This window comes from Prionailurus viverrinus, chromosome X, assembly GCF_022837055.1.
Source record: "Prionailurus viverrinus isolate Anna chromosome X, UM_Priviv_1.0, whole genome shotgun sequence".
NCBI classification, from domain to species: domain Eukaryota; kingdom Metazoa; phylum Chordata; class Mammalia; order Carnivora; family Felidae; genus Prionailurus; species Prionailurus viverrinus.
In genome coordinates this window covers 6786556-6808954 of record NC_062579.1, presented here as the reverse complement: position 1 = coordinate 6808954, position 22399 = coordinate 6786556, and the positions used below count along the sequence as shown (strand labels likewise).

At 41.4% G+C, this 22399-nt stretch overlaps 2 long non-coding RNA genes across 3 annotated transcripts; both read right to left on the bottom strand.

The window, feature by feature from the left end:
• Positions 1-2955, bottom strand: LOC125157894 (uncharacterized). 2 transcript variants are annotated; one of them, XR_007149089.1, is made up of 5 exons: positions 2730-2955; positions 2407-2476; positions 2237-2299; positions 568-1754; positions 1-67 (listed from the first exon to the last, which is right to left on the bottom strand). It is a non-coding gene; the product is annotated as an uncharacterized LOC125157894 (long non-coding RNA). The 2 variants fall into 2 exon arrangements; XR_007149088.1 differs by lacking the exon at positions 1-67 and having other exon boundaries at positions 414-1754.
• A 3754-nt stretch (positions 2956-6709) lies between these two features.
• LOC125157930 (uncharacterized) lies at positions 6710-7957 on the bottom strand. The gene is made up of 3 exons (XR_007149093.1): positions 7798-7957; positions 7155-7279; positions 6710-6775 (listed from the first exon to the last, which is right to left on the bottom strand). It is a non-coding gene; the product is annotated as an uncharacterized LOC125157930 (long non-coding RNA).
• Between the last annotated feature and the right edge of the window lie 14442 nt (positions 7958-22399).

Here is a 22399-nt window from a genome sequence, read left to right as displayed (position 1 = left end):
GATACTTACTTGCAGAACTCCAAGGATAAACCCTGTGAAGAGACATCTACTTCTCTTGAACGGACACCTGAAAAAATTTCCAAGGTCGATAAAAATGATGACGGTAATAGAGTAAGTTACTTGGATTATACATCATCCCTAAATAAGAATATGAAAAATCTGATTTTTCCTCGTATTATTAGGGTCAAATTAATGGTTTTTTTTTTTAATTAAATAAAATTTTTTTTAATGTTTTATTTATTTTTGATAGAGAGAGAGAGAGAGACAAAGCACAAGTGGGGGAGGGGCAGAGAGAGAGGGAGACACAGAGTCCGAAGCAGGCTCCAGGCTCTGAACTGTCAGCACAGAGTCCGACGCAGGGCTCAAACTCACGAACTGTGAGATCATGACCTGAGCTGACATCGGTCGCCTAACCAACTGAGCCACCCAGGCGCCCTGACTATACTTTCTTGATAAGAAACTGAAGAGACACATAGGACAGAGATGCTCAAGGACATGACTTGTTCTACCAGGACACCTGCTGACAATCCTTTGCACTTCCATTATTATGGAGCACATCAACTCTACCTTGACGTTTGCATCAACTCAGGTCAAGACCTGTATCAGAAGAAGGCCATCATGTCTGAAGCAGACTTCCTGCAAATACACTGTGGTTACTACTGGGGTGGGAAATTAACAGTTATGGATACAATCAGCTCTCAAAACTCACAGGGTTAAACGTTTATCTCTAAAATGTAAAACGTATAAAGTCAAGGTCACTAGATTTGGTAAGGACTATCTCTTACCTGAACACCTGTAACAAAATCATAGTAACAAGAAGTGTTAGGGCCATAATACCTTACCTGCATATAGAATCAGATGATCTGTGCTGTGATTCAGGCCCACATCATCACTTACCTCCATACCTGCTATGTGCCTCATTTACCACGATGGATATACTCCCCATGATGTCTTAACCTGAACCTGAAAACACAGCATAGAAAACTTGTTCCATGTACATTTTATTCTACTTGGACAACTGCAAATTCTCTTGGCCAGTGTATTATTTTGGGACCCCCTTCAACATTACTGGATAATACGCAGAACTCAACAGGTTAAATTCTAGTTAGATTTACCTTCATCTTTTGAGTGGATGCCTATAAAAATCCTATGGTCAGCATCATGGGTATGGAATATATGACAAATTAGCTGGATGACTGACTGTAGGTCCATTGGTATGAGTGTAAAAACACGTATTATCTCCAAAAAAGGAGACAGCAAAATCTCATGCTTGCCAGTGCTGTTAGGGACAAGTTAATTTCTGCACTGTGTATATGCCAAGAAAACTAATATAAAGGTTTAGGAAGTATTAATTACCTATATATCTGAAGATATGAAATCCCTGATGATTTATTGTCACATCACCTCAATTTTATACTAGCAAAGAACTTAATGAGATTGTTAATAGTAGAATAACTTACCTAGATACCTGTATATGCCTCCATCACTGCTAAGTTTAAACACCCACTGAATGTTAAGCTCTATAGTACTAAGGGCTAATGCTTACTACTAACATTGGTTGGGACAGTATCATTTTTCAACTGAATCCACACAGAAAAACATGCTATCCCACACGTTAGGACCATCCACGCTAATCTAAATATTTGAAGACTGGATTGTGTGTAGGGTGTTTCAGGCTCCTATCTTTCACCTGGCTGCGAGCAAAGTTCTGTTCATAGTCATTATGAGGCATACCATGATTTCTTGACCGGAAGCTGAAAAACACATTATGACAAAGGTGACTATGGACATACTTCTCCTCTCGGGACCCTCCAAATAACCTTGCTCAGTTTCGTCAACGCAGGACCTATCAACTCTACCTGGATTCTTGCAGTATTCCCCAGTCTACACCACTGTTAGAAACACCATCATCTCTTGAATGTTTGCCAGCAGCAATACCACAGTTACTACTGTGATGCACAACTTTGTGATCATTACGTGGATACCCACAAATTGATCAACACTCACACGGTTATACATAAGTTTTCTCTAAAATAAGTAACAGTAGGATAACATGATTGCCAGAATTATTACAACATCATTTCTTACTGGCAAACCTTAAAAAAAATCACACAGTAAAACAAGCTAAGGCAATCAATACCTTACGTATCACACACACACACACACACACACACACACACACACACACGGAGAGATCAGAGGGTCTGAGGTGGTAAAGATACACATCACCGCTTACCTGGACACAAGAAATGTCCCCCATTACCGACCACTGTTAAGTGCTTCAGGATCTTCAAGGAATCTGACAAATACATTATGACATATGTGTAAAGGGATGTGACCTGCTGTAAGCAGAACACCTCTAAGGCACCTTGGTCACTTTCGCTATTATGAGAACGTCAACTCTACCTGAATGCTTGCAGTACTCCAAGATCAAGACCATTGTTGTCAGGGAAGACAGTATTTCTTTACAGGACACCTGCAAAATTTCCACGGTCATTGCTATGGTCGGAAGCATCATGATAAATATCCCTTAACACTCAAAGGGATCCCTTAACACTCACAGGGCTAAACAGACATCTTTTCTAAAATACAAACGCTAACAACTCACACTTTCTAGAATTAGAAAGGACTATCAATTCCTACCCGAATACTTGCAAAGAAATCATGGTAACCACCCTTAGAGACACTGTTATCCCTTACCTAGGTATCTGGAGATCGGGTGGCCTTACCTGCATATCAACAGGCTATCCGCCCCTATTCATGACTGCTGCTAAGTTCGTCCTGAGGTCTTGACAAGGATCTGGAAAACACGTTACGAAATCAGGGTTAATGGAAACAACTTTTTCTACCATGACACCTGCAAAAAAGATTGTTCACTTCATCATTACGGAACAAACCAACTCTGAGTACTTGTAATTGAAAGTTAGCAACAACGTCAGAAAACTGTCAGTGTTCGGACGCTTCTAAATATCATATAAATAGTACCACGGAGGGAACACAAGATAAATACTTGGATGTATGTAACGCCTCACAGTGTTCAACATAAACCTTCCGGAGATATAAAAGTGAAAACTTGTGTTTTCTACAGTTGGTAAAACCATCATTTTTTTTCCCCCGAATACTTGCCAAAAAAAAAAAAAAAATCACGGTAAGGAGAAGTGTTAGAACACTTAATCACTTGCCCATGCATATGCAAATCAGATGGTCTGTGCTGGGGCCCACATCATCACTTACGTTCATACCACCAGGGTCTCACATGAACTACTATTGACAGACTCACTGTCATGTCCTGAAGTGAATCTGAAAAACACACTGTGGAAATTTTGTTTGTGTTTTATTTAACCCATACACCTGCAAATTCCCCTGGTCACTTGTATTGTTTTGGGATCCATCGACACTACCTGCGTACTTGCAGAACTCCAAGCTCAAAGCTAGGAAGAGACTGGTTCCTCTCCGCAGGGATACCTACAAAAAAGCCACGGTCAAGAATACTGTGACGGACGATACTCTCAATTACCAGAGTACCTGCATATCCTTCCATCGCTACTCGTTCTAAAAAATACAGTATCTCTGAACAAGGATAAAACTCTCATTCTTACTAGCATTTTAGCAATACACTGATTTCTTAACAGAATACCTGCAAAAACAATGTGAATACTAGAACCTGAAACACATTAATATGCGGGTATCTAAAAATAAGAACGTCTCTATTGAGTTAAGGTCACATTATTGCATGCCTGTGGGCAAGCAAAGACCTTAAAAGGGTATGTGCAAATGAACACAGTAACACAGTGTTAGGGACACCACCCTCACTTACCTAGATATTGGGGATTACATTGGTCTGCAGTGTAGTGAGACCCACTGTATGGCTTACCTGGTTACTAGTAAGGATGCGTTCCAAACCGGTGGAAGGAAGGTTCACTGTGTTCTCTTGACAAGAACCTGTAAAAGCACAAGCAACAATGGGTTTGAAATGCAAATTATGCTACTAGAACACCTGAACATAACCTTTTCACTCGCATTACTATGGAGCACATCAACTGGACATCTGCCACATTCTCTGGGTCCTACTGGGGTGTGAACTCCATGACAATCACCTGTACAAGAACCATCCTTCGACACGAACAGGGCTATAGATGTTCTCTACACTTAAAGGGGAGAACTCACGGTTTTTATTACTGGTAAAGGCTACATCGTCTCTTACCTCAACACCTGCAGGAACGTAATGGGAATGAGAAATGTTATAAACGTCATCACTTACCTAGCTATCTGGAGACCAGATGGCCTGAGGTTTAGGCCCACATTCTTTTATCTGCCTCCTTGCAGAAAGTTCCCCATTACTGACCATCACTAGGTTCGTCGTGATGTCTCGACAAGAACCTGACAAACACACTGCGAAAAACACGTTTGGTACAAGTTTATCCTGATGGACAACTGCCAATTCCCTTGGTCATTTGTATCATATTTCAGGACCCATCAGTAATACCTGAAAACTTGCAAAACTCTGAGGTCAGCCCCTAGTAAGCGCCACCTTCCTCTCTGGAAGGATTATCCGCAATCATCCCACGGTAAGTAACACAGCGATGGACAATATGATGAATTATCTGGATGTCTGAAAGTCCCACTATCAGTCCAAAACATATTATCCCTAAACAATAAGAAATTCTCAGGCATATTATGATTGTCAGGGACAACTTAATTTCTTAACTGCATACGTGCCTCACACTAGGTTACTGTAAGAGCCTGAACAATGTCATTAGTCACAAAGAGCTTTGAAAATCATGTCTACGTCAATGTCACATCATCTCATACCTGTTTACTAGCAAAACCTTGATGGCTTATCTGCAAAAAGATGAGAACACAAATGTTAGAGACCTCATTCTCACTTGCTTTGATAATGTGAAGATTAGATGGTCTTCACTGTAAGTAACACTCTTTATCCCTTCACTGGTTACTAACAAGATTTTGTTCATGACCATTATTACATTCACAGTGATTTCTTGACAGGAACCTGAAAAAAGAGGTGTCAAAAATGTGTGTAAGGCAACAACGTTCTGCCAGGGGGCCTGTAAAGAATTTTGGTCAATTTCCTCATTGTGGGAACCATCAACATTACCTGGATCCTGGCAGAACTTCATGGTCTACATGGATATTAGAGACACCATTACCTCTTGACTGACCACCTGGAAAAATCTTATGGTCAACACTGGGGTATGAAGCCTGGATAACTTACCTGCATAGATCTCGGTCACTATTTATGTTCAACACATATTAAACATAAGCTCTTACGTATTTATTTATTTTTAAGTAAGCTCTAGGCCCACGGTGGGGCTTGAACTCACAACCCAAGATCAAGAGTCACATGCTCCACGGATGGGCTAGGTGCCCCTAAACTCTTAAGCCTGTGAGAGCTAATAATGCTTACTAGCCCTGTCTGAGGTACTATTTTTACACACACACACACACACACACACACACACACACACACACACAAAACAAAACCGTGGTCACACAAGTGTTAGTGATATTATCGTCACTTACCTAGACATCTCAAGACAGAAGGTCGGTGGGGATGCTTAAGGCACATCACCACTTACTGCAAGACAAGGATGTCGCTGGTAAAAACCATGAGGAAGTTCACCATGAGCTCTTGATGGGAACCTGAAAACCACATTGTGATACGTGGGCAGATGGACACTTATTGTCCACCGGAATACCTGCAAAGGACCTCCGTCCTTTTCACCCTCATGAGACACCTCATCTCTCCCTGGATACTGCAGTTGTCCAAGGTCTACGCCACTGTTAAAAACACCCTCGCCTCCTAACTGCTGTCAAGGGACACAGGGTTACTACTGGAACAGGGAACTCCATAATCATTAGGTGGACACCCATACATCACTCAAAACTCACAGGGTTAAACATACATTGTCTCGAAAAAAAGGAAGGTACGTGGTTACTAGTACTGATAAGGAGAGTCGCATTTCTAAACTAAATACCTAAACTAACAGACAAATGGTAAGCAAGAGAAATAGGGCAACAAAAAGCTTAGGCAAGCTAGGACTTCCTTAGGTATAGGACAGATGGCATGTACTGTGGGTTAGGCCCACTTTGTCACTAACCTTGACATTGGCAATGTCCCACGTTAACTACCAATAAGAGGCTTACCTTACCGGAATGTTCTGACAAGAACCTGAACGCCACGTTGTAGAGAGTGAATCCTTTTCCCTCTACACTTGAAATCTGTCTCGGTTACTTGTAAAACTCTCCGGTTAAAAAGTGAGGAGGACCTACCTTCTCCTCTTGATGGATACTTGCAAAAACTCCATGGTCAATAATGCTACGATAGACTATGTAATAGAATACCTATATCATTCTATCACTACAGGTATTAAATACACAGTATCCCCAAACAAGAACACAGAAAATTACACTCTTCCGGTGTTCTTAGGATGTATTAATTTCTTAACAGAATACATGCCAAAAATTAAGATAAATGTAAGAGTCATGAACATTAATAATGTAAATACCTGAAAATGAGAATGTCTCTAATAAGAAAACGTCACATCATCTTGTACCGTTTAGTAGCAAAGACCTTAACGGGATACCTGCAAAGAAACAAGTTAACACAAATGTCAGGGACATCACCCTCACCGACCTTCCTATGGAAGATCACATGGTCTGGATGGTGGTAGAACCCACTCTATCACTCACCAGGTCAAGAGCAAGCTTCCATCAGTGAATACTGTGAGGTTCACTGGGTTTTCTTGACAAGCATCTGAAGAGACACATAGGAAAAATATGTTTAAGTACACAACTCTTCTACCAGAACACCTGCTAATAATCCTTTTCACTTCCATTATTATGGAACACATCAACTCTACTTTGATGCTTCCATTAATCTGGGTCAACACTTTTGTCAGAGACACCATCATGGACTCCTGCAACAATATGGTGTTTAACTTGGCAAGGAAACTCCTTGACAATTAGGGATACATTCAAATGTCAAGACTCACAGGATGAAATGTAAGTGGTCTCCAAAATTTAAAAAGGGTAAAGTCATGGTCACTTAGACATGGTAAGGACTCTATCATCTCTCAGCTGAACACCAGCAACAAAATCATAGTAACAGAAGTGTTAGGGACACAATCACTTACCTACATATTAGGATCACGTGATCTGTGCTGTGGTTTAGGCCCACATCACCACTAATCTAGATACTTCCATATGCCTCATTAAATACGATAGCTGAGCCTATCAATCAGGAGAGCTTCACATAAACCTGAAAAACACATTGTGGAAAATACGTTCAGCACATACTTTCTTCTATGTGATCGGCTGCAGATTCCATTGGTCAAGTGCATCATTTTGAGAGGCATCACCACTAGCTGCAGACTTGCAGAAGTCCAGGACTAAACCCTGGTGGGAAATACCTTCTTCCCTTAAAGAGAGACGTGTAAAATTTCCACATTCAGGATTATGAAGACGGACAATGTGATAGATCATTTGGATACGTGCAGAACCTCTCATCAGGGGGAGTGTAGGAAACACAATCCCTGATCAATATCGTTTTTACCAGGATTATTAGGGACAAATTAAACTACTGCCTATAAGCCAGAAGTATGTGTAACGGAAGAGTATTCAAACATCAATAATCACATGCATATTGGAAAATAGGGATGTCTAATGAATTGACGTGACATCATCTCATGCCTGTGCAACAGCAAAACTTGAACATGATACCTGCAGAAAAGACATGTTAACGCTGTGGTCAGTGTTTGGGACACCATCCTCACTTACCTAGACATCTCAAGAACAGTTGATCTCCACTAATTGGTGACATCCACAGTATCACATAGCTGGTTACCGGAAAGTTCCTACTGACGACCACTGTCTATCACTGTGGTGTCAGGACTGCTAGAATCTTAAGAAACATACTTATAACAAGCAAGTGGCAGGATACAACTTGTTAACCTGCAAAAAGAAATAGTTTATTTACAAATAACCTGGGTCACGTCCGTCATCAGGGAAAACAGAACACGACATGGATCTTGGTAGAACTTGAGCTCAACACCACTGTTAAACGCACTAAAATCTCTTCTAGAAAGAGAAGAGAAATCTCATGGCCAAGGAGATGTGCAACAGGAGAAGTTCCCCGGAAATGCACGTCCCTTTATCACTACTGAGGTTAAATACACATTATATCTAAATTAAAAAAAAAATGAATAGGGGCTCATACTTACTGGTAATGGACAGTATCATCTTTGATGTGAATACCTGCATAGAAACATGGCAACAGAACAGTTAGGTAGACCGTCTACCCTCACCTCAATATCTGAAAATCCATTTGTAGGGTGCTTAAGGCCCATATCATCACGTACCTGAATATAAACTAAGTCCCATCAATGACTATTTGGAAATCTACCATGATCACTTGATGGTAGTTCAAAAACACTTCGTGAAAAATGTGTCTCCTCTTCGACTAGGCCACTGCACATCATCTTGTTCATTGCCATCAGCGCAGGACCCGTCAACTCTTCCTGGATTGTTGCAGTCCTTCAAGGTGTATCCCGAAGACAGACACACAATCACCTCTTCCCTATTCACGTGGAAAGACATCAAAGTTATTACTATACCACACAACTCCATGATTATGGCTATTCACATCCGGATTCACCTAACACTCAAATAAGTAAACATACATTTTCTCTGAGATAGAAAACACTAGAACAGCATGATTTCAGTAACTGGTAAAATGCTGTCATTTCTCACCTGATTATTAAAAAAAAAAAAACCAAAACACATGTGCTAAGCAAGTTTAGTCCATCGATAACATTCATCCAGATACGAGAAGATCAGATGGGTTGAAATGGCGAAGGTGAACATCACCACTTGTCCGGAGACCAGAAATGTCCCCAGAGAATCACTAGTGCGAGTTTCATCATAATCTCTTGACAGGAAACCTGGAAAACACATTACGATACACGTGTGAAAGGACACAGTTTGTTCTACCAGGACACCAATAAGTAATCTGGGTCACTTCCGTCATTATGGAAGCATTACCTCTGCTCGAATAGCTGTAGGACTCCAAGGTCAAGACTACTGTCAGGTAACACAACTTCTACGGAGCACCTGCAAAATTTCCACCATCACTTCTGTGGTTGAGACATACTGACAAACACCTGACATGTGCAATCCCTCATTAGAGTTAAATGAGACTTTTCTCTAAACACCGAAAACCCGTGGTTTTGAGAATTAGTAAGCGATCTGTCATTTCCTACCTGAATACCTGCAGAGAATTCATGGTAACGACAAGTGTTAGGGACACCATCAGCACTTACCTAGCAGTCTGAAGATCAGATGGTCGGTGCTGTGGCTAAGGCCTACATCATCTCTACTGTGACATTAGCAATGTCTTATGTTAGCTATCATCAATAGGCTCAGTGTGATTCAATGATACGAGTCTGAAAAAAGAAAAACGTTGCAAAAAATATTATGGGCGCGTCTCAATCTACCACTACACCTGCACATTCCCTTGGTCACTGTATCATTTCAGGACCCATGGATCCTTGCAGAACTCCAAGGTCAATCTCTAGGAAGACGCACCTTCGTCTCTTCAAATTACTTATACTAATTCCATAGTCAATAAAGGAGCGAAGGACAATATGAGAAACTTCCACGATATCTGCAAATTTGTAACTGCTATGTTAAGTGATCTTATTTCCAAACAAGAACACAAAATAATCCTATTGCTACCAGCATTATAAGGGACACAGTCAACTCTTAACTGAATACATCCCATAAAGAAAGTAAACTGAAGAGACTTGAAGTGATAAATTATGTAGATACCTGAATATAGAAATGTCTTTAGGGGTACCTGCCTGGCTCAGTCGGTGGAGCATGTGACTCTGGATCTTACAGTTGTGAGTTTGAGCCCCATGGAGGGTGCAGAAATTACTTAAAAATAAAATCTTTAAAACAAAGGTCTTTAATCAGTTAATATCACACCATCTCATACCTGCACACTAGCAAAGATACTAACCTGATACCGACAAAAAAAAAAAAAATAAGCCACATTAACACCAATGTTAGGGATATCACCCTCGCTTACCTAGATACTCAAGGTCACATGGTCTTCATTGTAGTTGGATTCACTTTGACACTTACCTGCTTACTAGCAAGGGTATGTGAACCATTTTCAGTTCACCCTGTTTTCTTACCAGGAACCTGAGGAAACACACAGAAATGTGTTTAATATACAATGCGTTCTCCCAAGACACCTGCATGTGAACTTGTTCCCTTCCATTATTATGGAACCCATGAATTCCACCAGCACACTTGTACCAAATCAAGATCAACGCACCGTTTTCAGGAGAGACTAACACTAGTTGACCGGATACCTGAAAAAATCCTATGGTTTCTACTGTGGTGAGTATACGATACAATTACCCAGACGGGATCAATTTCTCGATACTTACAGGATTAAGCATAAATTTTCTCTAAAATATGCAAAGTAGAAACTCATGGTTATTAGAATGGCTAAGGAATCTGTCATTTCTTTTATTTCCCTAAGTTTCTTTACTTATTGTGTGTGTGAGAGAGAAACAGACAGACAGAAAGGGTTCGCCAAATTTACACACATTATTTCCTGACTACACATCTCTAAATTGCCATGGGTACAATTGTGAGGTGGAAATCCAGGAATTACCCAGAAAAATGGAAATTACTCCACACTCACATAGTTAAACGTATATTACCTGTACAACAGGACAGCAGGATAATGATTGTTAAAATTAGCAAAACATTATGATTGCTTGTTTACCTGAACATCTGCTAATAACTCACGTAGTCAAACAGGTTTCGACAATCCAGCATCATTCACCCAGACGGACAAAGATCAGAAGGTCTGTGATGTGCCTGTCCTCACTTACCTGCATACCAGAGATGTCCCCCCTGTTAATGACTTCTGGTTCATCATGGCCTCTTGACAAGAACCCAAAACACATTTTTTGAAGTATGTATGAAGGGATACAACTTTTTTTTTTTTTTAGCCAGAACATCTGCAAATAACCATGGACACTCTATCATCACAGAGCACATCAAGGATCCTTCGATTAATTCAAGGTCAACACCAAGGTCAGATAACATCATCATTTCATAACAGGAACCTTATAAAAATCCCATGGTTACTTACTGGGGACAGAACATCATGACAACTGTTTGGATACACGCAATCCCTCAACACTCACAGAGGTAGACATAATTTTTCACTTTAATATAAAGTGTGAAAAACAATGGTTCCCAGAATTGGATGGAATCTATCCTCTATGATTTGAATACTATTCAGAAGTGTGTTAAAAAGAAATATTAGAGATACCCATCACCTCTTATGTCTGTATGTGAAGATCAGATGATCTGTGCTATGGATTAGGCCCACATCACTCACCTCGGTAACAGCAACGTCCCATGTTATCATTGGTAAGCTCACAGGGAGGTCTTGACATGACTCGAAAAACACATCGTGGAAAAAGTGTCTGGTCCATGTATCATTCTACCTCTACACCTCCAAATTGCCTTGGTCATTTCTATCATTTCAGCACCCAACAATAATACCTGAACACTTGCAAAACTCTGAAGTCAGCCGCAGTAGGAGCCACCTTCCTCTCTTGAAGGAATACCTGCAAAATGGCTATTTTTAATAACACAGTGATGAACAATATGATGAATTCCCTGGATGCTGAAAGTCCCCCTATCAGTCCAAAACACATTCTCTCTAAACAAGAAATTCTCACGCATACTATGATTGTTAGCGACAACTGAATGTCTTAACTGCCTACATGTCTAACACTAAGTTATGTAAGAGCCTGAATAATATCGTTAGTCACACAGCGCTCTGAAAATAATGTCTAAGTCAATGTCACGTCATCTTATACCTGCATAGTAGCGAAGGCCTTAACGGGATACCTGCAAACAAACACGGTACCACAAATGTCAGGGACATCAACCTCACCCACCTTCCTATGGAAGATCACGTGGTCTGGATGGTGGTGGAACCCAATTCATCCCTTACCAGGTTAAGAGCAAGCTTCCATCAGTGAATACCGTGAGGTTCACTGGGTTTTCTTGACAAGAACCTGAACAAACACATTGAAAGAGTCTGTTGAAGTACAAACTGTTCTACCAGAACAGTTTTTACTTCCATTATTACGGAACACATCAACTCTACTTTGGTGATTCCTTTAATTTGGGTCGACACTTTTATCAGAGAGAACATCATGTTTTAACAGGACTCCTGCAAGAATACGGTGTTTACAAGTTAAACTACTGCATATAAGCCAAAAGTATGTGTAAGGTAAGAGCATTCAAAACATCATTAATTACATACACATCAGAAAATAGGGAGGTCTAATGAGTTAATGTGACATCATCTCATATGTGTGCAACACAAAGACTTTAACAAGATATCTGCAGAGAGAACATAGTAACCCTGTGGTTAGTGTTTGGGACACCCTCTTCACTTACCTACACATCTCAAGAACAGGTGATCTCAACTACACTGTCACATCCACAATACCACTTACCAGGTGACTAGCAGGGTCCCATGAAAGAGCATAACCAGGGTCACTGTAACATGACTGACTACCATGACCTGAAAAAACACAACTGACATGTAAGGTATTTCCATCATTAGAGGAATCATCAACCCTTTGGACCTTGGCCAAACTAGAACTTCAAGGTCAACTCCACTGTTAGAGAAACCATCATCTCCTGAGTACCTATACAATTTCAGGCTCATGACTGTGCTGTGGCCCCGTAGGATAAGGGACTTGCACACCTGTGTATCCCTCTGTCACCACTAGGGCTAAACACCCATTCTATCTAAACTTTAAAATACTCACTAGCATGCATCCTACCATTTGTGGGGACCATGTCATTCCTTACCCGAATACCTGTCAAAAAAACACAAAGACAAAAGCATACTAACAACAACTTGGGAAATCCATCCACACTTATCCACTTATCAGATGGCTAGGATGTTTCCAGGGTGAAGGCCCACGTTATCACTCACCTGGAAAGGCACAGTCCTAGGTCTGGTCAGTATGAGGCTCACTGTGATTTCTGCACAGGACAGGGAAAAACACATTGTGACATCACTCCTCAGCGTCTTGGCTAAGATCAAGTGAAAACCACGTATGATAAATGGGTTCATGTATAACCCCCTCTACCAGGACATGGGCAGTATCTGTGTATGCTTCCATCACTGTAGGACCCATCAAACCTACCTGGGGTCTTGCAGTACGCCAAGGTCTAGGCCACTGTCAGACGCCATTATGTCTTCATCGCTCACCTACCAGAATACCATGGTAACGCGTGTGACCCGCAACTCCATGATTGTTACGTGAATAGCCACGAATCACTAAATATTCACATGGTTAAATGTAAATTTCTTCTAAAACATCAAATAGGGGGATAATATGTTTGCTAGACTTGGTAAAAATACTATCATTTCTCCCAGAATGCTTTAAATAACCCACATGGTAAACAAGTTCAAGCAATTAACAAAACTTAGCATAAATAGATGCATGAAGATCAGAGGGTCTGATACAGTGAAGGTACACCTCAGCATATACCTGAAGGCCAGAAATGTCCCTGCCTTGATGACCCTTGTCAGGTGCATTGAACTCGTTGACGGGCACCTACAAAACACAATACAACACATGTGTCAAGGGACACAACTTGTTCTACCAGGACACTTGCAATAACCTTGGTCACTTTCCCCTCATGAGACACATCAGCTCTACCTGAATAATCACAGTCCTCCAAGTCAAAATCATCACCAGTTAGGAAATATGTCTTCACAGGACACCTGCAACCTTTTCACGGTTATGACTGTGGTTGGGGCATGTGTTAATTCCATGGATATGGCAATCTCTCAACACTCACAAGGCTAAGCAAAAGTCTTTTCTAAAATATAACCGGTAAACCCTCATGGTTTCTAGAATCAGTAAGGACTATCAAATCGTACCAGAATACCTACAAAGAAATCAGGGTCCCAACGCTAAGAGACACCATCGTCACTTACCTAGCTATCTGGTGATCAGACGGCCTGTGCCGGGGTTGAGGCCCACATCCTCACCTACCTGCGGACTAACAGCCATGCCTGCCATCTCCTTCCATGTCAGGTGTACAGTGATGTCTTTTCAGGTTTCTGTCAAGACATTATGAAATCTACGTGAAAGGAAACGACTTGTGTTAGCCAGTATCTGGAAATAGCCTGGTTACTTCGTCATGAGAGGCACACAAACTCCACCTGGTACTTTCGGTAATCAACGATCAACACTGATGTCAGACAAACTCAGCGTCACTTCACTGGACACCAGCAGAAAGCCCATGGGGAGGACTGTGGGGAAGACACGGTCGTAAATATTTGCATATGTGCTATCCCTCAACGCTCACAGGGTCAAACAAACTGTGTCTCCAATACAAAGTGAATGGACCTAATGACTTACTATCACGTCATCTTGAAACGGTAAAGAACTAGCAATGAAGTCAATAGGAAACTTTCAAAAAAGCACGGTACACTGTGCTAGAGACACTAACCTCACTCACCTGGAGAGCTGAGGATCAGATAGGTCTATTGCGATAACACACTTTATCACATACCTGGTTACCAGTAAGTTCCCATTGATGACAACAGTCTGGGTCACTGTGATGTCAGGACTGCTAGAATCTTGACACAAAAACTCAACAAGCCTGTGGCAGGATACAACTTGTTTACCTGCCAAAAAAAAAAATTAAGTAAATAAATAGCCTATTTTCACATAATCTCAGTCACTTCCATCATTAGGGAAAACATAACACGATATGGATTTTGGCCCATTTGAATGTCAACACCATTGTCAGACACACTAACATCTCTTCTAGCAGTACTTCTAGAAGTCTCACGGTCACTATTGCTGGCTAAAAGGAGAAGTTCCCTGGAAATGCATATCCCGTTATCACTACTGAAGTTAAATACACACAAGATCTCAATTTAAAAACAGAAATAAATAAGGGCTCATACTTACTAGCACTGTTTGGAACAGTATCATTTCTGAACCGAACACCTGCATCGACACGTGGTAACAGAACAGTTAGGAACACCATCTACCCTTACCTAAATATCTGAAAATCCATTTATAGGGTGCTTAAGGCCCATAGGATCACTTACTTGAACAGATGCAAAGTCTAATCAATGACCATCTTGAAATTTACCATGACCTCTCGATGGTAATTTAAAAACCACTTTGCGAAAAATGCGTCTATGGACACTCCTCTTCTACTAGGCCACGGCACATCATCTTGTTCATTGCCCTCACTGCGGGACGCTTCCACTCTCCCCGGATTGTTGCAGTCCTTCAAGGTCTATGCCAAAGACAGCCACACCTTCACCACTTTCCTGCTCTCCTGCACATACCCAAGGGTACTACCCCATCACACAACTCCATGATTATGGCTATTCACCTCAGAATTCACCTGTATCACTCAGAGAAGTAAACATAGTCTTTCTCTGAAATAGGAAACACTAGAATAGCGTGAGAGCAGTAATTGGCGAAATGCTGTCATTTCTTACCTGCTTATCTAAAACACACACGCACACACACAAGCATACACACACACACACACACACACACACACACACACACGGTAAGCAAGTTTAGGCCATCAATCACACATGTGTCGATCGATATGAGAAGATCAGATCATTTGAAACAGTGGAGGTGAACATCATCACGTGTCTGGGGAACAGAAATATCCCCAGAGAATCACTAGTGGGTCGTTCATCATAATCTTGACAGGAAACCTGGAAAACACAATATGATACATGGGTGAAAGGACACAGCTTGTTCTATCAGGGCATCTATACATTAGCTCAGTCATTTCCATCATTATGAAAGCATTACCTCTGCTTGAATAGCCGTAGTACTCCAAGGTCAAGATCATTTTCAAGGAATACAACTTCTACAGAGCACCTGCAAAGTTTCCATGATCACTACTGTGGTTGAGACATAACGACAAACACCTGATACGTGCAATCCCTCATCATTCAGAATTCAACAAGAATTTTCTCTAAACGCTGAAAACCCATGGTGTCGAGAAGCAGTAAGGAATCTGTCATTTCCTGCCGGAATACCTGCAAAGAAATCAAGTTATCAAACAAGGGTTAGCGTTCTCTCTCTCTCTCTCTCTCTCTCTCTCTCTCTCAGGGACACCATCAGCACTTACCTAGCTTTCTGAAGAGCAGATGGTCAGTGCTGTGGCTTAGGCCTACATCATCTCTCCTGTGACATCAGCAATGTCTCTGTTACCTATCATTGCCGGGGTCACTGTGACTCATTGACACCAGTCTCAAAAAAAAAAAACCACAAAAAATACCAGTGTAGAAAATATTTCTGGTGTCTCATTCTAAGTCTATACCTGCAGATTCCCTTGGCCACTGTATCATTTCAGGACCCATCAACACTACACGGATACTTGGAGAACTCCAAGGTCAATCCTTAGGAAGACACACCTTCCTCTCTTCACATTACTTATAATGATTCCATAGTCAATAAAGTACTGCAGGACAATATGTTAAATTTGCTGGATATCTGCAAATCCGTCTACCACTAGTATGTTAAGTACCTATTTTTAAACAGGAATACAAAGAAATCATATTGCTATGAACATCATTAGGGACAATTTAAAGTCTTAGCTGAATACATGCCCAAATCCAAATTAACATAAGACGCTTGAGATCATAAATCATGTATATATCTCAATATAGAAGTGTCTTTAGGGACACCTGCCTGGCTCAGTCGGTTGAGCACGGGATCTTGATCTCAGAGTTGTGAACTTGAGCTCCATGATGGGGGTAGAAATTAATGAAAAATAAAACCGTAAAACAAAGGTCTTTAATCAGTTAATACCACATCACCTCATACATGCACACTAGCAACGATTTTAATCTGATACTCAAAATTTTCAAAAGAGAAACACATTAACGCCCATGTCAGGCACATCTTCCTCACTTGAACCTGAACATGTTCCCTTCCATTGTTAGGCAACACCTCAACTCCACTGGCACACTTGCACTAATTCAAGGTCAACACTGTGGTCAGCAGAGACTAACATTACTTGAGTGGATACCTGGGAAAATCCTATGGTTTCTACAGTGGTGAGGCTCCACCACAATTGCCTAGGCAGGATCAATTTCTCAATACCTACAGGAATGACCATAAATTTTTTCTGAAATGTGAAAAATAGAAACCCATGGCTATTAGAAATGCTAGGGACTCTGTCGTTTCTTATTTTTCTAAGTGTATTTATTTTGAGTGAGTGAGGGGAAGAGAGAGAGAGAGAGAGAGAGAGAGAGAGAGAGAGAGAGAGAGAGAGAAAGGGAGAGAGAGAGAAAGGGAGAAAGGGAGAAAAGGAAAGTGAGAGTCCCAAGCAGGCTCTGTGTTGTCAGCCCCGAGCCCGATGCGGGGTTGATCTCATGCATCGGGAGATCAGGACCTGAACTGAGATCAAGAAGGGATGCCTAAATGACTGAGCCACCCAGGCGCCCCCGGACTCTGCCATTTCTTACCTGGACACCTGCAATAAGTCACGGTGAAAAGACGTATTAAGGACATAAGCATCACTCACCTACAGGTGCGACGATCACATGGTCTGTGCTTGTGGTTTGGGTCCAAATCACTTACCTCGTTACCTGCGATGTGCCTCTTTAACTGCCACTGACAGGCCTGGTCTTAACAGGAACCTGAAAAACACGCCATGCAAAGTGTTCGGTACACATCCCATTCCGCCTGGACGCCCACAAAATTCCCTTGGACGGTCCCATCATTTCGTAACTCATCAGGTTCACCTGAATAACTGCAGAAATCTAATGTGTAACCCTGGTAAGAGATACCTTCCTTTAAAGGGACACCTGCAAACATTCCATGGTTACTTCTCTATCTGTTACCACTACAAGTATACAAAATACATTCTCTCTGAATCAGAAGACAGTTAATCCTCAGGCTAACAAGAATTGCTCAAGACACATCAATTTCTTAGCGGTATACGTGCCCCCAAACCAGGTTTTTCGAAGAGTTTTGGAAATCTTATTGATTACCTAGAGGGCTGAAAGTAACAACAAGTCTCCTGTGAGCGTATGTCCCATCACATCATGCCTCTAGTAGCAAAGAACTTAACAGAACACCTGCAAATAAAACAGACACATGTGTGCGGGACACATCCTTACCCAGATACTGAAGAACAGAGTCCACATCGTCGTAACACCTCCTTTATCACTTACCTGCTTTCTAACAACGTCCCCCAAATGACCATTGCTCCATTCGCTGTGATCTCTGATCACCTGAGAAAACAGACGCAACGATTGTGTTTCAGAACACAACCTGTTCAACAACAACAACAACAACCAACAAAAACAAAAAACAAACAAAAAACAGAAAGAAAGAAAACAACATGTGCTGCCACGACTCCTGCTATTAATCTTGGTCACCTCCGTTAATGGGGAAGCTTCAACACTACCTCGATCTTGGCAGAATTCAAAGTTGACACTGTTAGAGACACCACCGTTTCTTCTGGAGAAATCTCTTGGTCCGTAGCATTTGGTATCGAGCAGTGGGATAACGTGGACACCTGTTTATCCCTCAGTCCCTTCTACGTATAAACATACATTACATCTAAACTCTCAACTACCAAAGGCGACTGCTTACTAGCACCAGTAGCAACAAGACAGTTTCTTACCTGAATACCTATCAAAAATAGTAAGACAAAGGTTAGGAACAGCATCCTCATTTGCCTCAATATCTGAAGATCATCTGATCTTTAAGCTGCCTATGGCTCATACCATGACTTCTTGTGATCCATGCAAAGTCTGTGGTAATGAACATGAAGAGGTTCACTATGAACTCATGAGTGGAACCTGAAAAACACAATGGGACAAATGTTTATCTGTGGACACACATCTTGCATATGGACACCTGAAAATAACCTCCTTCACTTCCATCATGGCTCCATCAACCTAAACGGATTTTTCAATATTCAAGGGCTAGCCACATTTAGCCTCATCATCTCCTGACTACACATCTCTAAAATACCATGGTTACAATGGTGAAGCAGAATTCCAGGGTAATTACCTGGATAAATGCACATAGGTCCACACTCACACAGTTACACGTACATTTTCTGTGCAAGAGGACAGCAGGTAACATGGTTGTTACAACTGGCAACATATTTTGATTGTTTACCTGATCACATGCCAAGAACTCACATGGTAAAACGGTTTTAGACATTCCAGCATCATTCACCCAGATACAGAAAGATCAGATGGTCTGTGATGTGCCTGTCCACACTCACCTGCATACCAGAGATGTCCCCTCGTTAATGACTTCTGGCTCAGCATGGCGTCTTGACAAGAAGCTGAAAAACATTTTGTGAAGTATGTTACTAAGGGATACAACTTTTTTTCTAACCAGAACATCTGGAAATAACCATGGACACTCTATGATTAAGGTCAACACCATTGTCAGATAATATCACAATTTAATAACATGGGGCTTGAACCCATGAACCATCAGATCATGACCTGTGTCAATGTCGACACTTCACCAACGGAGCCTCCCAGGGCCTGCTGGAATCTATCCTTTATTAAGTGAATACTTGTAGGAAGGATGCTGACAAGAAATGTAAGGGATACCCATCACCTCTTACCTCTGTATATGAAGATCAGATGATCTGTGCAATGGTTTAGGCCCGCATCGTCACATACCTTGATAACGACAATGTTCCATGTTAAGTTATCATTAGTAAGCTCAGGGTGAGGGCTTGACTTCATCTGAAAAACACATTGTGAAAAAAGTGTTTGGTCCATGAATCATTCTATCTCTACACCTCGAAATTCCCTTGGTCATTGTATCATGTCAAGACCATCGACACCTGAATGCTTGCAAAACTCTGAGGTCAGCCCCCAGTAGGAGCCATCTTCCTCTCTTGAAGGAATACCTGCAAAATTCCCATTGTTCGTAACACAACAATGAACAATACGGTGAATTCCCTGCATGTCTGAAAGTCCCACTATCAGTCCAAAACACATTCTCTCTAAACAAGAAGAAATTCTCAGGCATACTATGATTGTTAGGGACAAGTGAATTTCCTAACTGCCTACATGCCTAACACTAGGCTACTGTAAGAGCCTGCACAATATTATTGTTCACACCCAGTTCTGAAAATAATGTCTCAGTCAATGTCACATCATCTCATACCTGTGTAACAGAGCAAAAGCCTTAACGGGATACCTGCAAACAAACATGGTAACACAAGTATAAGGGACATCACCCTCACCCACCTTCCAATGGAAGAAATCGTGGTCTGGATGGTGGTAGAACCCGCTTTATCACTTACCAGGTTAAGAGCAAGCTTCCATCAGTGAATACTGTGAGGTTCACTGGGTTTTCTCGACAAGAATCTGAAGAAACACATAGGAAAAATATGTTTAAGCACACAACTTGTTCCACCACAACACCTGCTAATAATCCTTTTTACTTCCATTATTATGGAACACATCAACTCTACTTTGATGCTTCCATTAATTCGGGTCAACACTTTGGTCAGAGAGACCATCATGTTGTAACTGGACTCCTGCAACAACACGGTGTTTACTACTCGCATGGAAACTCCTTGACAACAATAGATACATTTGAAATGTCAACACTCACGGGATTAAGTATAAGTTGTGTACAAAATGTAGCAAGTGTAGAGTCATGGTCACTGGACTTGGTAGAGACTCCATCATTTCTTACCTGAATACCAGCAACCAAATCATAGTAACCAAATTGTTAAGGGCACAATCACTTACCTACATATTAGGATCAGATGGTCTCTGCTGTGGTTAGGACCACACCATCACTTACCTAGATACTTCTGTATGCCTCATTCAATATGGGGGAGCCTATCAATCAGGAATATGTTCAGTATATGCCTGATTCTACCTGATCTCCTGCAGATTCCATTGGTCAAGGGCACCATTTTGAGATTCATCACCACTAGCTGGATACTTGCGGAAGTACAAGACTCAATTCTGGTAAGAAATACTTTCTTTTCTCACAGACATACCTATACCCATGTTCAATACTGTGAAGATGGACAGTAACACAGATCACCTGGATACCTGCCTATTCTTTTTTCAAATAGAGTTGAAAAACACAATCCCTCAAGAAGGATATATCGAAATAGTCTGTGTTCCAAGTATTGTTAGGGAGAAATTAATTTCACTGCATACAAGCCAGAACCATGGGTAATGTAAGAGTATTCAAATCATTAATTAGATACATATCTGAAAACATGGAGTTCTAATGAGTCAATGTGATAATGGGACATCATCTGATTCCCAAGCAACAGCAAAGACTTTAACATGATTTCTTCAGAAAAGAAAACATATTAACGCTGTGGTTAGTGTTTGGGACGCCATCCTCACCTACCTAGAATTCTTAAGAACAGCTGATCTCAACTATAGTGTCACATCCACAATACCACTTACCAGGTGACTAGCAGGGTCCCATGAAAGAGCATAACCAGGGTCACTGTAACATGACTGACTACCATGACCTGAAAAAACACAACTGACATGTAAGATATTTCCATCATTAGAGGAAACATCAACACTTTGGACCTTGGCAGAACTAGAGCTTCAAGCTCAACTCCATTGTTAGAGAAACCATTATCACCTGAGTACCTATACAATTTCAGGCTCATGACTGTGCTGTGGCCCCGTAGGATAAGGGACTTGCACACCTGTGCATCCCTCTGTCACCACTAGGGCTAAACACACATTCTATCTAAACTTTAAAATACTCACTAGCATGCATCCTACCATTTGTGGGGACCGTATCATTCCTTACCCGAATACCTGTCAAAAAGAAAACAAAGACAAAAGCTTACTAACAACAACTTGGGAAATCCATCCACACTTATCCACTTATCAGATGGCTAGGTTGTTTCCAGGGTGAAGGCCCACGTTATCACTCACCTGGAAAGGCACAGTCCTAGGTCTGGTCAGTATGAGGCTCACTGTGATTTCTGCACAGGACAGGGAAAAACACATTGTGACATCACTCCTCAGCGTCTTGGCTAAGATCAAGTGAAAACCACGTATGATAAACGGGTCCATGTATGACCCCCTCTACCAGGACATGGGAAGTATCTGTGTATGCTTCCATCACTGTAGGACCCATCAAACCCACCTGGGGTCTTGCAGTACGCCAAGGTCTAGGCCACTGTCAGACGCCATTATGTCTTCATTCCTCACCTACCAGAATACCATGGTAACGCCTGTGACCCGCAACTCCGTGATTGTTACGTGAATAGCCACGAATCA